This window comes from Triticum aestivum, chromosome 6A (genome assembly GCF_018294505.1).
Source record: "Triticum aestivum cultivar Chinese Spring chromosome 6A, IWGSC CS RefSeq v2.1, whole genome shotgun sequence".
Taxonomy (NCBI): domain Eukaryota; kingdom Viridiplantae; phylum Streptophyta; class Magnoliopsida; order Poales; family Poaceae; genus Triticum; species Triticum aestivum.
In genome coordinates, this window is record NC_057809.1 from 525,719,149 (window position 1) to 525,736,513 (window position 17,365).

Below are 17,365 nucleotides of genomic sequence, written 5' to 3' on the forward strand. Positions count from 1 at the left end.
AGACCGAAAAGTTACAAAAGGGAAATACTGAATTTACATTGCAATCTCGGTGGGACCGATTCGCTCTTTCGGTGAGACCGAAAAGTTACGAAAGGGAAACAGAGAGTTTGCAATCCCATCTCGGTGAGACCGAGATCCCTATCGGTGGAACCGAATTGCTAGGGTTTGGCAGTGGCTTATGACAAGTGAAACTCGGTGGCGCCGGATAGGAAGAATTGGTAGGACCGAGTTTGGCTTAGGGTTTAGGTCATATGTGGATATGGGAAAGTAGTTGAGGGTTTTGGAGCATATCACTAAGCACATGAAGCAAGAGGCTCATTAAGCAACACCTCATCCCTCCTTGATAGTATTGGCTTTTCCTAAAGACTCAATGTGATCTTGGATCACTAAAATATAAAATGAAGAGTCTTGAGCTTTTGAGCTTGAGCCAATCCTTTGTCCTTAGCATTTTGAGGGTTCCACTTTCACATCCATGCCATGCCAATCATTGAGCTTTCCTGAAATAATTATCTTTGAATAGCATTAGCTCAATGAGCTATATGTTGTTATGAATTACCAAAACCACCTAGGGATAGTTGCACTTTCAATCTCCCCCTTTTGGTAATTGATGACAACATATAGATCAAAGCTTCGACAAATGATAATAAGTATGAAATATATTGTCGCTTTGAGAAGTATGTGATAAGTAAGAGCTCCCCCTAAATTTGTGCATATTTAAAATTTGCTTTGGACTGCAAATGCACAAAGAGTTAGAGTCATGGGTTACTCTTCCATGTCACATACATCTTGGTGGAGCGCTTAAAATGATAAGAATGAAATACATGCACTCATCACCAAGAATAGTGAATGATCACATAAGATAGATAAGATGATAGCATTAAGCAAGCATTAAGTGTAGCTTATGATCAAACACATGATCATCAATGTCTCGCAAATAATGACGTGGTATCTCAAGCACTCAAAAGCAAACAAGTTCGAAAAACCACCAAATAAAGCAAGAGAGAAAAAACAACACTCTCTCTCTCTGGAAGCCTATGATCTATACATCTTCTCCCCCTTTGGCAACAAGTTACCAAAAAGTTCCTAGAAAATGCATAGTGCTAGATCAACACTCAGGCTTGATCTTCTGGTGGTGGTGGAGTCCGGATCACTCCAAGGACGAAGGCTTCTGTAGATGCTGAAGTAGACGCTGGAGTTGGAGCTGAAGTAGATGCTGGAGCTGGTGGAACTGAAGCTGTAGCTGGTGCAGAAGTGGTGGCTCTGGTGTCAGCAACTGGCACGGCAGACGACCTCGGACCTCATGGCACTCTGGCAAAGGCATGAGTGGTAGTCATGCCTCTCCTCTCCTGCATGTCATCCTGGAGCTGCTCCACTGCAGTCTGAATCTCTCTCACCTTGACATCCAAGTCATAGAACTTTTGTTCCATGATTCTCTCTAGGCTTGCCTGGTTTTGAGTTAGGGTGGCTAGTCCTTTCTCAATCCGCATGGTGGATGCAATCAGGTAACCAAGCTGCTCTTGTTTGATCTTCAAGAAATACTCAGATGCCTCCTCTTGAGTTGGCATCTTGGCAGCTTTCTCCTTCCTTGCCTTCTCCTTCTTTGCTTGTGCTTGGGCAGACGATGGCTCATTCTCGGTCATCACAACTTGATTGTCCTCAAAATCTGGACGGATGGGCAGGTGTTCCTTGTCCAATAAATATATGCATGTGCCCATCTTAGAGTTGATGAGCTCCTGAATTTGAGGTGCATATCCACAGCTCCTCTTCTGATCTGCTGCAGTCCTCTTGATAGTCTCTACTATGAGGCTCATGACCTTGAACTTCTGTGGCACATCAAAGACATGAAGCAAGTTGATTGCATGGCCTCTGATCATCTTGTGATCTCCAAACTTGGGCAATAAGGTGTGCCTCAATATCCAATTGATGGTTGGCAGTCCTGACAGAAGATAATGCACTGAGCCAAATTTGAAAGTGTCAAGAGCTTCATTGGGAATTTCCTTGTACATGTTGGACATTGAGTTATGATCCATCTTTTTCTTGGCATAAATGTCCAAGTCATCTGCTTGCTCCTCTGGGGCATTGATCAGGTGAGCCCATTCAACAACTGTAGATTGGTACCTCGTACCCTCAGACATCCAAGTTATCCTCCCATCTGGATAAAAGTGTGCCATGGAGTAGAATTGCATGATAAGCTCATCGTTCCACTTTGTGAGCTTCTGCCCAACAAAGTCAGCAACTCCACAAGCACTAAAGCTGTCATACACTCCAGGGTAGTGTTCCTCATTTTCCTTCATGTAGGTCCAGTCGACCCATCTCATGTCACAAACAATGGGCTTCTTATCTAGCAGCACTGTCTCATAGAAGTCCTGCTGTTCCTTGGTGTGAAATCTGTAATCCACAGCAATCCTTCTCCTTGAAGCATACGGGTCTGCTTCTCTCCACTTCCTTAGCCCTGAATCTCTCCTGAGCTTCATGTCCTCAGCCACAGGATGAGCATCGTTGTGGTCTGGGATCTTGGGCTTGAGCTTTCTAAGAACTTGCTCTTCATCCTCTTCTTCAGCAACAGTCTCAGGCACTGGGGCCTTGTTCTTCTCAGCTGCAGGAATGCTCCTTGTATTCCTCTTTGGTTTTGGCTTGGAGGCAGCTTTGGGCTTAGATGCAGTAGCCCCTGATCTTATGGCATCACCCATCAGCTTGGGTGCCTTAGGTGCTGGTGCAGCTACCTCTTCTTCCTCTTCCTCTTCCATGATGGAAGCCTTTCCTAGCACTCTGGCTACGGTCTTCTTGACCCTTTCCTTCCTCTTCTTGCCTTCTGCAGCAACTGGCTCTTTGGGAGTGGGCTTCTCAGTTGAGGCTCTAGCCTTTGACATAAGCTGCCTGCCTGCTGGCCTTTTGATCTTTAGACCTGGCTTTGTGCCTTGAGCTGGCTCAACTCTCTTTGATGTGGCCTCTTCCTCTGCCACATAATCTTCATCTTCGGAGTCTGAAGTTCTCTTCTTTCTCTGTCTGGTGGCAGCTTTTGGCAGATTGCTTGGGGTACTTCTGCTGCCATCATCTGAAGAGCTGGAGGGACTAGTGCCCTCACTCATCTGCACTTGATGCTCTGACAAGTTCTGGCTGTCACTCTGATCAGACATGCTGCAAACTCTGACTGCTGAACCTGTGAATAGTTTATAGATGAGGTAGAATAGATGAGCATCACAAAATGCAGAGATTTTTGCAAAAGAATGATCCAAAAACTTAGTTTTAGTTTCCCACTGAAATCATCTCGGATCTATCGATTTTTAAACTCGGTGATACCGAAGCAGTTTTGGAACCTAAACTAGTGAACTCGGTTGGACCGAGTCACAGTTCGGTGGCACCGAGACTGCTAGGGTTTCACAGAGTTCCAAAATCGGTCACACCGATAAGTAATTCTCGGTCAGACGGAGTCTCACTTGTGCAATGGCATAAGCCAAATCAGTGGGACCGAGTTTTTCAACTCGGTGGGTCCGAGATGGTTTCGGCGGAAACCTAACCCTAAAATTTTCGAATCAAAGCTAATCTACAGGCATATTGACTGGATAGGAGTGTTTCAATCGTGGCAAGAATCATGATGATCACAATGTGCTGAGAATTGGATTGGAGAATAGCACAAAGATCGAGTCCATACCCTAGCTTGGCGGAGACTCGCTACGGCGGCAACGGCGGGGCAGAATTCCCGTTGACGGCGACGGAGACTAGCGACTAGAGGCGGCTGGCGGCGAGAAGACGATCCGGAGACCACGTTGGTAGAGCAGGCTATCGCGCGGGCGAAGGGGTTCAGAGAAATTTCCAAATTTTGCCCGTGACTATATATAGCCCGACCCTGTCGGTGTGACCGAGTGGAACAACTCGGTGGCACCGAGATTCATAACTGCATGCAGTTACTGAAACTCGGTGTGACCGAAAGGTTCAAATCAGTTCCACCGAGATCGAAAACCTAGATCAACTTAATGATCTCGGTAGGACCGGAAGTGGGGTATCGGTCAGACCGAGAATCATAAAGAGGTTTTGGAAGTTTAAGTCTATGACAAATCGGGGACTCCGAGCGCTCCTCGCACAGAGTGGTTCGAATCTGACTTGATCAAATTTTGTGATGCAGCATGAATAGAGTTTGAGACGAGAAAAGCATAGATAGCTAGAGGAGGTTCTTAGGTATTCTTGTACATCCACTTGGCAAAGGAAATAAACCCAAACGATCAAAACAACAAGTGGATGTCCTCGAATGAGTAAAATATGCAACCAGCATGCTCACACAATAAGATGGCAAATGAAATATGTGGCAAGGCATGCACAACCAATTCTAGCATCTATCAAGCAATTTGCGATGACAAGGTCATCTATATATGAGTATATTCACTTAGGAGTCAAGTGAGAACACCTAATCATAGGTCATACTCATCATTTAAGCTCAAGTGGGGTTACCACTTTTACATAAAGCATTGTTGTGTTCACATCTTTAGAGTTGCTTTAGCTCAAGTCTTAGAGTAAAGCTCCCCCTAGATGTGATATCCCCCCTTAGAGGGATGAACTAACCTTGGGTTTCATCGATGATGACTTCATGTTGATGTTGAAGATGTGGATGCTCAATGTTGATGTAGATCACTTGGAGCTATCCATTTGAGTGAATTGCACTTTCAATACCTACATGGGTTAGTCCCACAAGGAACAAACAAGGATATCCATAGATATAGAGTGATGCACACAAAAGATGATGTCCATGAAAACTTTTAGGTTACCTTGTCCCTTGTCTTACCAACAAGAGGGTTTGTGACTCCTTGAACTAGTGCAAGATGTGGAAGTTGATTGCACTTGTTCTTGCCAAAATGATAAGAGTGAAGTATGTTGGCGGAGTCACCCTCAAGAACTCTCTAGTTCTTCTTCTTTTGGATCCACACCATCTTGATGGGAATCCTTGGAGTTGTAGTCGTACTTGATGAAGTGGAACTTGAAGTAGTCTTGGGAATCCACTTGACTAAGGTCTTAGGAGCTTCTTCAAATGCATCAATTTCCTCTTGAAGCTTGTCCTTGCCTTTTTGCTTGTAGTCTTGTGGTGGAAGATCATCTTGGGCTTGTGTCCCCTTGAAAGAAGTATCATACTTTTCTTGTTGAGGAACAAACTTTGTCTTGGGGTATTGATCTTCTTCCCACTCAACTCCATTGGCATTGAACTTTCGTTCAAAACCAACACTTTGATTCTTCCGGTGCATTCCTTGCTTGCGCACAATTTCCTCGAATTGCTTACTCCCGACAAGACTTTTGTACACTCCTTTCTCTATAATTCCCTTCAATAAGCTATTTTCTTGCTCAAGTGTAACTTGGCTAAGAGAATCATTAGTGGAATCAAGAGAACTACTAGAAGCAACAATATTGGATTTAGCATGATCATTGTTACTGCTAGAGGAAGAATCTTTCTTGTTCTTGTTACTAGACTTGACTTGAGGCATGTAAGTGGACAAGAGTAAACGCTTGGCAATGTAAGAAGAACTTTTCTTGCGGAGATCATCATTGATTGCTTTTAAGAACTCATGCTCTTGCTCAAGATTGAGCTTTTCAAAGCGTAATTTCTCATGAGCTCTTAAAAGTTCTCGATGATCTTCGAAGATAGTTTCATGAGCTAACTTAAGAGTGTTTAGTTCTTTAGTTAGAGCCTCAATCTTCTCCTTATCATTGTCATTTGTTTTATCTTGATTAGCATGATTAATTGACGTTTCATCATAGTATTCATCACTAGAGTTGTCAACAAGCAAATCATCACCTAACAAGTCATCTTCATCACTATTGAAATCAACATACTCGGGGTGTGTTACCTTAGGACCTTTGGCCATGAAGCATCTTCCAATTCCTTCATTTAGTGAGTCAAATATGTCATAGGAGTTGGTTGACACAAGTGCTAGACTGGCAACACCTTCATCTTGAGTATCTTCGGAGTCGGAGTGATAACTTCTCTCAGAGTGGCTGTCGGAGTCGGAGCCGGATACCCATTCACCAACATGAGCTTGATGTCTTCGTTTTGTGTAGCTCCTTGATGATTTTTCCCTCCTTTCCGAATCCTTGCTTCTCCGTGAGTATCTTCGTTCATAACGATCATCTCTACTCCTTCTCTCTCTTGGTGGTGATTCTTTGCTTCTTCTTTTTGGAGAATCTTCTCTTCTCTTGTAGGGAGCCGTACACTCATTGGAATAGTGTCCGGGTCTTCCACAACTGTAGCAGTTTCGCTCTCGGCTAGAAGATCTTTTGTCATTATAGGACCTTGACTTGAAGCTTCTATCTTTGCTTCTACTCTTGTAGAACTTGTTGAAGTTCTTCACCATTAAGCTCAATTCTTCATTGAAGTTTTGCTTCTCACTTGATGATGTAGGGGCTTCACATGAGACTTTGTAGGCACCACTTGATTTGTTGTGAAGTTCCTCTTTATCCTTAAGTGACATCTCATGAGCAACAATTCTTCCAATGACCTCCGTTGGCTTGAGATCTTTGTAGTTGGGCATCATTTGGATCAATGTGCACATGGTATCATATTTTCCATCCAAGGCTCTTAGAATCTTCTTGGTGATGAATCTATCGGTCATCTCTTCGCTTCCTAAGCCAGCAATCTCATTTGTGATGAGAGCAAGCCTAGAGTACATTTCAGCGACACCTTCACCATCCTTCATCTTGAACTTGTCAAGTTGACTTTGAAGCACATCCAACTTGGATTCCTTGACGGAGTCGGTACCTTCGTGCATATCAATCAAAGTGTCCCAAATTTCCTTTGCATTCTCAAGACGGCTGATTTTGTTGAATTCTTCGGGGCACAATCCGTTGAAGAGAATATCACAAGCTTGAGCATTGTATTGCAACATCTTCAACTCATCCGTGGTAGCTTCACGGTTTGGTTCTTTCCCATCAAAGAAGTCACCTTGCAAACCAACACACACAATAGCCCAAACGGCGGGGTTATGTCCAAGAATATGCATTTTCATTTTATGCTTCCAACTAGCAAAATTAGTACCATCAAAGTAAGGACCTCTACGGTGATAATTTCCCTCGCTAGACACCATACTCTCCTAGGTTGTGAAACCAAGGCTATGACCACCAAAAGCTATGGAGATCAAAGCAAATGGAGACCAAAGCTCTGATACCACTTGTAGGATCGAAAGTATGTCTAGAGGGGGGGTGATTAGACTACTTGACCAAATAAAACATAACCTTTTCCCAATTTTAGTTCTTGGCAGATTTTAGCTATTGTAGGACAAGTCAAGCAATCATCACACAATTCAAGCAAGCATGCAAAGAGTATATTGGCAGCAGAAAGTAAAGCATGCAACTTGCAAGAATGTAAAGGGAAGGGTTTGGAGAATTCAAACGCAATTGGAGACACGGATGTTTTTCCCGTGGTTCGGATAGGTGGTGCTATCCTACATCCACGTTGATGGAGACTTCAACCCACAAAGGGTAACGGTTGCACGAGTCCACAAAGGGTAACAGTTGCGCGAGTCCACAAAGGGCTCCACCCACAAAGGGTCCACGAAGAAGCAACCACCCACAAAGGGTCCACGAAGTAGCAACCTTGTCTATCCCACCATGGCCATCGCCCACACAGGACTTGCCTCACTAGCGGTAGATCTTCACGAAGTAGGCGATCTCCTTGCCCTTACAAACTCCTTGGTTCAACTCCACAATCTTGTCGGAGGCTCCCAAGTGACACCTAGCCAATCTAGGAGACACCACTCTCCAAGAAGTAACAAATGGTGTGTAGGTAATGAACTCCTTGCTCTTGTGCTTCAAGTGATAGTCTCCCCAACACTCAACTCTCTCTCATAGGATATGGATTTTGTGGAAAGAAGATTTGAGTGGAAAGCAACTTGGGAAGGCTAGAGATCAAGATTCGTATGGTAGGAATGGAATATCTTGGTCTCAACACATGAGTAGGTGGTTCTCTCTCAGAACATATGAGTAGGAATTGTGTATGTGTTCTGATGGCTCTCTTATTGAATGAAGAGGAGGTGGAGAGGTATATATAGCCTCCACACAAAATCCAACCGTTACACACAGTTTTCCAATCTCGGTGGGACCGAATCAACAAACTCGGTCGGACCGAAAATGTAAACCTAGTGACCGTTAGAGATTTTCGGTGGGACTGACATGCAACTCGGTGGGATCGATATGGTTAGGGTTTGGGCATAATGTAATCTCGGTGAGACCGAATCAACAAACTCGGTGGGACCAAATTTGGTAATTGGCTAACCAGAGAGTTGGTCAGGCAAACTCGGTGGGACCGATTTGCTCTTTCGGTGAGACCGGAAAGTTACAAAAGGGAAACACTGAATTTACATTGCAATCTCGGTGGGACCGATTCGCTCTTTCGGTGAGACCGAAAAGTTACGAAAGGGAAACAGAGAGTTTGCAATCCCATCTCGGTGAGACCGAGATCCCTATCGGTGGAACCGAATTGCTAGGGTTTGGCAGTGGCTTATGACAAGTGAAACTCGGTGGCGCCGGATAGGAAGAATCGGTAGGACCGAGTTTGGCTTAGGGTTTAGGTCATATGTGGATATGGGAAAGTAGTTGAGGGTTTTGGAGCATATCACTAAGCACATGAAGCAAGAGGCTCATTAAGCAACACCTCATCCCTCCTTGATAGTATTGGCTTTTCCTAAAGACTCAATGTGATCTTGGATCACTAAAATATAAAATGAAGAGTCTTGAGCTTTTGAGCTTGAGCCAATCCTTTGTCCTTAGCATTTTGAGGGTTCCACTTTCACATCCATGCCATGCCAATCATTGAGCTTTCCTGAAATAATTATCTTGGAATAGCATTAGCTCAATGAGCTATATGTTGTTATGAATTACTAAAACCACCTAGGGATAGTTGCACTTTCACTTTTGGACAAGGAACACCTGCCCATCTATCCTGAATTTGAAGACAACACTGTGGTGATGGATGAAAATGAACCATTTTCAGCTCAAGCACATGAGAAGAGAGAGAAGGCAAAGGCAGAGAAAGCTGCAAAGATGCCAACTGTTGAAGAGGCATCTCAAGTGTTCTTGAAATCCAAACAAGATCAACTTGGATATCTGATCCAATCCACCACGAGGATTGAGAAGGGCTTGGCCACCCTGACTAAGAACCAAGAGAGTTTGGAGAGGATCGTTGAGCAGAAGTTCTATGATCTAGATGTCAAGGTAACTGAGATCCAAACTGCAGTTGAGCAGCTACAGGAGGAAGCAGAGGAGAGGAAGGGCAAGTCTACTACTGATGCTTTCAAGCGACTGCCACGAGGTCCAAGGTCTGCTGCAGTGCCTGTGACAGATACTCGAGCTTCAGTGTCAGCACCAGCAGCCACAACTCCTGTTCCACCTCCAGCACCCACTCCATCAGCTCCAACTACTTCATTGGAAGCCATCGTCCTTGGAGTTCTCTCTACACCACCTCCCGAAGATCAAGCCTGAGAGTCGTTTAGAACTATGCATTTTTGAACTTTTTGGTAACTTGTTGCCAAAGGGGGAGAAAAATGTATTGATCATAGGCTTTGAGAGAGAGTGTTGGTTTTTATCTCTCTTGCTATTTTGTTTGAAACTTTTTTGTGTGCTTGTGTGAGCTACCTTGTGAGATACTTGTTGATCATGTGTTTGATCATATGCTACCCTTAATGTTCGGTTGAATGATGCTATATTTTATATCTTTTATATGATCATTCACTTGCTTGGTGATGAGTGCATGCTTTTAATCTGTATCATTCTGAGCGCTCCACCAAGATGTATGTGACATGGAAGAGTAACCCATGATCCTAATCGGTTGTGCATTTGCATTCGAAAGCAAATTTTAAATAATGCACAAATTTAGGGGGAGCTCTAGCTTATCACATACTTCTCAAAGCGACGATGTTTTTCAAATACTATTTATCATTTGTCGAAGCTTTGATCTATATGTTGTCATCAATTACCAAAAAGGGGGAGATTGAAAGTGCAACTATCCCAGGGTGGTTTTGGTAATTCCTAACAACATATAGCTCATTGAGCTAATGCTATTCCAAGATGAATATTTCAGGAAAGCTCAATGGTTGGCATGGCATGGATTAGAAGGTGGACCCTTCAAAATGCTAAGGATAAAAGATTGGCTCAAGCTCAAAGCACAAGACTCTACATTTTCTATTTTAGTGATCCAAGATCACATTGAGTCTATAGAAAAAGCCAATACTATTAAGAAGGGATGAGGTGTTTCTTAATGAGGTGCTTGCTCAAAATGCTTAGTGATATGCTCCAAAACCCTCCAATACTTTCTCATATCCTCATATGTCCCAGAACAAATGTCAAACTCGGCCCCACCGATTCTTTCTATCCGGCGCCACCAAGTTCAGTTAACATAGCCACTGCCAGAAACCCTAATCTTTTCGGTCTCACCGATAGGGATCTCGGTCTCACCGAGATGGGATTGTAATCTCTCTGTTTCCTTTCGTAACACTTCGGTCCAACCGAGATGAGCGATCGGTCCCACCAAGATTGCAATGTAAACTCTCTGTTTCCCTTTCGTAACACTTCGGTCCAACCGAGATGAGCGTATCGGTCCCACCGAGTTTTCCTGACCAACTCTCTGTTAGTCCATTACCAAAATTGGTCTCACCGAGTTTGTGTAATCGGTCTCACCGAGATTACGTTATGCCCTAACCCTAACGAAATCGGTCCCACCGAATGGACATGTCGGTCCCACCGAGAATCCTAACGTTCACATTTTGAACTAAATCGGTCTGACCGAGTTTCATGATTTGGTCCCACCGAGTTTGGTGATTTGTGTGTAACGGTTAGATTTTGTGTGGAGGCTATAAATACCCCTCCACCCACTCTTCATTCAAGGAGAGAGTCATCAGAACATGCCTACACTTCCAATACACATTTTCTGAGAGAGAACCACCTACACTTGTGTTGGGGTCAAGATATTCCATTCCAACCACATAAATCTTGATCTCTAGCCTTCCCCAAGTTGCTTTCCACTCAAATATTCTTTCTACCAAATCCAATCCTATGAGAGAGAGTTGAGTGTTGGGGAGACTATCATTTGAAGCACAAGAGAAAGGAGTTCATCATCAACACACCATTTGTTACTTCTTGGAGAGTGGTGTCTCCTAGATTGGCTAGGTGTCACTTGGGAGCCTCCGACAAGATTGTGGAGTTGAACCAAGGAGTTTGTAAGAGCAAGGAGATCGCCTACTTCGTGAAGATCTACCTGACTGAGGCAAGTCCTTCGTGGGCGATGGCCATGGTGGGATAGACAAGGTTACTTCTTCGTGGACCCTTCGTGGGTGGAGCCCTCCATGGACTCGCGCAACCGTTACCCTTCGTGGGTTGAAGTCTTCATCAACGTGGATGTACGATAGCACCACCTATCGGAACCACACCAAAAATCTCCGTGTCAACATTGCTTTTGCTCCCTCAAACTCCTCCATTTACCCTCATATGCAATTGTTTTACATTCCGCTGCTATACTCTTAGAATTGCATGTGTAGGTTGATTACTTGTTTGTGCTAAGTTGCTAAAATCTACCAAGAACTAAAATTGGGAAAAGGCTAGATTTTATTTTGTCAAGTAGTCTAATCACCCCCCCCCCTCTAGACATACTTTCGATCCTACACCGCCCTGGCGGTAGTACCTCTCCTTGGAGCGGTACTACCACTCTGTGCGGGCTGTGAGCATAACGGTTGGATTTTTCCCACCTATAAAAGGGGGTCTTCTTCCCCCAATGAACCTTATCTCTTTAGCTCGTGTTCTTCCCCCATTGTTGACCTTCTTCGAGCTCGCTAACTCTTAATCCCTCCAATGATTCTTGCTAGTTCTTGAGGGAAAAGAGAGAGGAGATTTAGATCCACGTTTCCACCAATCACTTTCTCCTCTAAGTGAGGGGAACCCCTTGGGTCTAGATCTTGGAGTTCTTGGTGTTCTCCTTCTTGTTATTCCTCTCATTTTCCTCCCTAGCATTAGTTGCTTCGGTGGGATTTGAGAGAGAAGGACTTGGGCACTCCGTGTGCCCTTGCCTTTGCATTTGGTGCACCGGTTTGAGTTCTCTATGGTGATACGTGGAAGTTACAGGTTGAGAAGCTTATTACTCTTGGGTGCTTGGTACCCTTGAGCTTGTTCCTCTTGGGTGCTTGGGTGCCCTAGATGGTTGGTGGTGTTCGGAGCTCAATCGTTGTGGTGTAAAGCTCCGGGAAAGCGTCGGGGTCTCCAATTAGGTTGTGGAGATCGCCCCGAGCAATTTAACGGGTTTCGGTGACCGCCCACAAGGGTTGCCAAAGTGTACGGGTTCGGTGACCGCCCCAAGGGTTGCCATTTGTACGGGTTCGGTGACCGCCCTCAAGGGTCCCTTAGTGGAATCACGGCATCTTGCATCGTGCGAGGGCGTGAGGAGATTACGGTGGCCCTAGTGGCTTCTTGGGGAGCATTGTGCCTCCACACCGCTCCAAACGAAGATTAGCATCCGCAAGGGTGTGAACTTACCCGAGCCCTTTACTTATGCACTTTACTTTGTGATAGCCATATTGTTTCTTGTCATATATCTTGCTATCACATAGTTATTTATCTTGATTAGCACAAGTTGTTGGTGCACATAGGTGAGCCTAGTTATTGTAGGTTTTGTGCTTGACAAATTAACCGCTAGGTTTATTCTGCATTTGTTCAAGACTAACCGTAATTATTTTAAAACACCTATTCACCCCCCTCTAGGCGACATCCACGATCTTTCAACGTGGTTCAGACGTGTTTTGCCATCCGACCGGGCCTGTATCAGTCCGCAGGCCGATCTGAACATGTTTTTTTTGAAAACCGGAGACAAACTAAGGGGGGGTTTACGGCCACCCGGATTGTTGTCATGCCCGCGTTTGACTAACCTGGCCCACCAAAAATCGCTTTCCCAACTATCCAATGCTTTCCATCCAATGCATGTGTCGCTTCATGTGCAGCATTCATGCTAAGCGAAAGCATGCGGTTGCCGACATTGATACCGAGTGACGTCACTAGACGGGAGGGTGGTGCTGACCAACGCAACCTCTCTCGAGCCATCGCTTTAATGCGGATGCAGCTTCCTGATGAACCAACTTGACGTGGTCGTTGCGCCGCATTGAAGCGGCTGACTGGTGGTGCTTTGCATAGCCTGGCTGTGGCAATTTAAGTCGTGCACGCGCGATGCACATCCGCACTTCGTCCTCTCCGAGCCCCTTCAACCCCAGCGGCGATGCCGAAGTCATGGTTCTCCGCGCCGGCTGGCGGAGACGGTGGCAGTGGTAGTTCATCATTAGGCGGATCTTGGTGCCGCTGCCTTCATTCACCGGGCCCCTGGGCATCCATTTCATCCTCAGGCAATGAGGAGGACCAGACGCCGTAGAAATAGCCGCAACAGCGGGCCCGCTTCCTTGCGAAGGCCGCTCTGGCGGATGAAGAATTCGTCTGTTAGATGGAGATCATGACAGAGTGTTCGCTCCGTCAGATGGGCCCGACGCCACCATCGCCGGTACGAGTCAAGGAGGAGCCACCGTCGCTGCCGCGTGAAGCGGGAGCCGACATCCCCACTTCAGCGGGTCAAGGAGGAGTCCACGTCGGCCCCGTGCAACCGCTGCGTCCAGATCGGACGCCGTGTCAAGGAGGAGCCGGCATCGACCCCGCGCAACCCCAGTGTCCAGATCGAAGTTGTTGCATCAAGGATGACCCCGCGTCATCGACGGCGCACAGTCGGTACACCCGCATTGATGGGTCCGTCGCGCAACTGCCGCTCCATCAAGGAGAGCTGCCGCACGCGACCACAAAGGCGCGAGCCCGCATCCTCCACTACCTCGAAAGCGGCGGTGTTGGCGGTCCCTCGGGCTCGAGGGTCGTCGTTATCGAGGAGGAGCGCGCAGCGAGGCAGCAAGCCCGATACAACCGTCACACGCCGCTCGCCAAGTTTGAAGCAGCGGCGTAATGGGTCCGCAACGAACCGGACCTCGCTGTCGCGTGGGCACTCGAGCGCTCCGTCACCGCCGCGAAGACGGCCGCTAGGCGCCGCCGCCGCCTTGACGGCAAGCTTGCCAAGATCGACGAGGAGTGGTCGCTTAGCGACTCCTCCACCAACGCCGACACCGGCAAGGCCGCCGTCAGAGCTCCGCGGGTACCGTCTGCATTGGCCATGGCGGCCCTCCGCACCGGGTGGGACGAAGCGGAGCGGCCCCTCCACGAGAGGTAGGCAGCCGCCGGACAAGGCTATCACGGCCCTTCGGCGCCCTTCCGTCGCGGGACGGACAATGATGACGGTGGCGGCATGGACGGCGACGACGGTGCGGCAAGGCAAGGCGGCCACGCGTATGAGGTGGTTGTCCAGTATGGTGTTTAGATGTTTTTTCTTTCTAGTTTTTAGTTAAACGGTCGAAAGATCGACTTTTTTATATGTAAATTATGTCCAAATATTCATGAAATCCATCGTGTTTGATGAATTTCATTCGTTTAGTTCAAATGCCGTTTGAAATGTACTCCCTCCGTTCCAAAATAGATGACTCAAATTTGTACTCACTTAGTATAAAGTTGGGTCATCTATTTTGGAACGGAGGGAGTATAACGCTACCGTTGGATGATCGGTTTGCACATCCATATTAACGAATGAATGTGGTATTTGATTTGCGGGTCAACATTGAATATACCCTTACCCGCAGTTTTTTTTTAGTGTACGGAGTTTGAGTTGCCAGTCGTTTCACCCAGCCGGTTGTTTCCAAGGAACAAGTAGCAGCAAGGGGGGGGTCCAAAGCCGAGGCGTTTCCACGCACGCTTTGCGTGCTTAGCTGTCCAAACTTTCCCGACCGTGTCACACGTCCCAAGGCGCCGGCAGCAGTCTCCTGTTCCCGGCCATGTTCCCTCCCGAACGATCTGCATTTTATACCACCCACCGTGCCCAAATGATCTGCATTTTATAACCCTACCTCGTGTCGATCTCTGGCCGCACTCTCCAGCCATCCGGTTGGCCGAAAAGAAAAACGCCATTGCCCCTCGTGCTGTCCCGAAGGGCAGCAGCCCCCACCTCCTGCTACGGCTCGGAATCACCCCCGCCATAGTACGCAACGTACGCGTACTCCGCTGCCGAAATCACAGCGGATCGACCGGGATGTGGTACCCGGCGAGGGGATAGAGCGGCGGTACAACGCAGAGAGCAGAGCACGTACTGCCGAGCAGGGGCTTCTCTCGGCAACCACCGGCGTCCGCTCCATCGCGCTTTCGCCGTCCTTTCGCACGCGCCGTGCGGTCCATGGCATGCGTGCCATGTGAGGGGGAGGGGAGGGGGCCTTGTTTGGGCGCTGGCGGAAACGTCTGTTCCACCGCCTTTTTCTCCATGTCCTGTTCGTCGCGAGATGCACTGGAAAGGGAGTATATAGCCAATGTAAATGCAAGTTGGATCGCACAGAGGCGACGCAGGAGACGACACAAAGTAAATCGCCGAGGCAAGTGGTTCCTGAACCTGAACTAAAAGCAACTCAACCTTGGTCGTCATGTCTGTAAACTTCGTGCAAACTCAGAATCACTATAAAAGCGTGTTCTATAGTAAGTACTAATTATTTTTCCGTGTGAGATCCGTTTACCAGTGGCCAGAAGAGATTTTTTTTTTCAAGAACATGCAAGAGCAAAAAAAAAAGGAGGAGGTTCTAGTACAGGGATCGTTACAAGGGCAAAGCCACCATGTAAGGGTGTGACCCGCGGCGCATTTTAGTGGATTTGCAAGGGGAGTCCATCCTCTACCCTAGCATGAGTCCACAGGCGGAGCTCGGCACGAATTAATGCGACGACATCGGCCGGTAGGGATGTCTTGCGTTCGAAGACGTGGCTGTTCCGCTCTAGCCAAATGAAACGCAGTGTGGGAGCGATAATGGTGTTCGTTTGTCTTCGTTGACCTGCCGGTACCGCATCCGACAACTGAGGCCACCAGTCCGCCAGGCACCATGTGGTACCATACCTCACGCACATAGGGGCAGCCAAGGAACATGTGCGTGGTGTTCTCATCGTCCTGGCAACATAGTTGACATATCCACGTGTGTGGTAGATTCCGGCGCGCTAGTCTGTCCGCCGTTCATAGTCTTGCACACACTGCAAGCCAAGTGAAGATTTTTACCTCAAGGGGAGCCCTGACCTCCAAATCTCATCAACGCACGGGGCAAACTCGCGGCCGAAGAAGAATGCGGCATATGTGTCCCGAGAGGAGTACCTTCCGGCCGCGCCCAGTCGCCAGGAGAATGCACCGGGTGAATTGGAGAGAGTGACATGTTGTAGCTCCTCCCAAATCCCGAGGAACTCGGCGATGGCCGGAACAGAAGGAGTCCCGCGGAGTGCGTCCACCCATGCGTGCCCGGTTAATGGTTAATGCATCGGCCACGCTAACAGCTTGCTTGTCGGTCGGGTGAACAAAGTTGACCAGGTTGCGTGCTCTCTGGGCTATGGGGTGGCCACCAAGCCCCGGGTCGAGCCAGAAGTTGGTCTTGAGGCCATCTCCAATGTTGCACTGGAGCGCCACGAGCCCAAGGCCTGCGAGCTTTTCTGTGGTAGTCACCTTCAAGCCATGCCAAGGCTTGTCCAGCACAGTCTTCTCGAGCCAAAGCCAGCGCAGGCGAAGGGCTTGGTTCAACAGCTGCAGGTTAAGAACGCCCAGCTCCCCATGCGGTTTGGGGTGCAGGCGACGTGCCATGCAACTAGACAGCATCCCCCCTTGGCCTCTTCCACCCCTTGCCAGAAGAAGCCTATGACATTCCGAGACCGATGCTCCAGTTGCCTTCCATTTATTTCCGTTGTTGCCATGTGATTCATTTGTTTGTTGCATTCATCGTCGCATCATTCGCATTGCATTGGCACTCCGTGTCATCATTCTTTTCAAACTTGCATCCGTTTGTAGTTGTCAGATCTCCCAGTTTTCTCCGTTGTCCGTTCTGAGTCCAACCACACTCGCACGCGCCCACGGCATCTTCAAAATATTATTTGTAAGTGGGCTAAAAATGTTCTCGTAATGGGTTGAAAGTAGGTGTGTGGTCTTGTTATATCGTAGGTAGACCGCCTGTCAAATTGAATCGCATTCGGAGTCCGTTTGATACCCCAACGGATAACTATAGCGGCACTATAGTTGGATAAACGTGAGACGTTTCGGTATTCCGAAACCGTTGCCGGGCCGCTCTCTCTTCTCAGCCCGAGGCCTCCTACACATCCCAATACAACCCTCCACTTGGCCCAGCTAACCCTCGTTCTGAGCCGGACCGTCCGATTACGATCGGAGGGTCCAAAAACACCCCCAAACCCCCCTAATCCCTAACCCTAGCTAAACCTGCTATATAAGGAACCCTCCTCGTCCATTTCGGGCAACCTAGCCCTC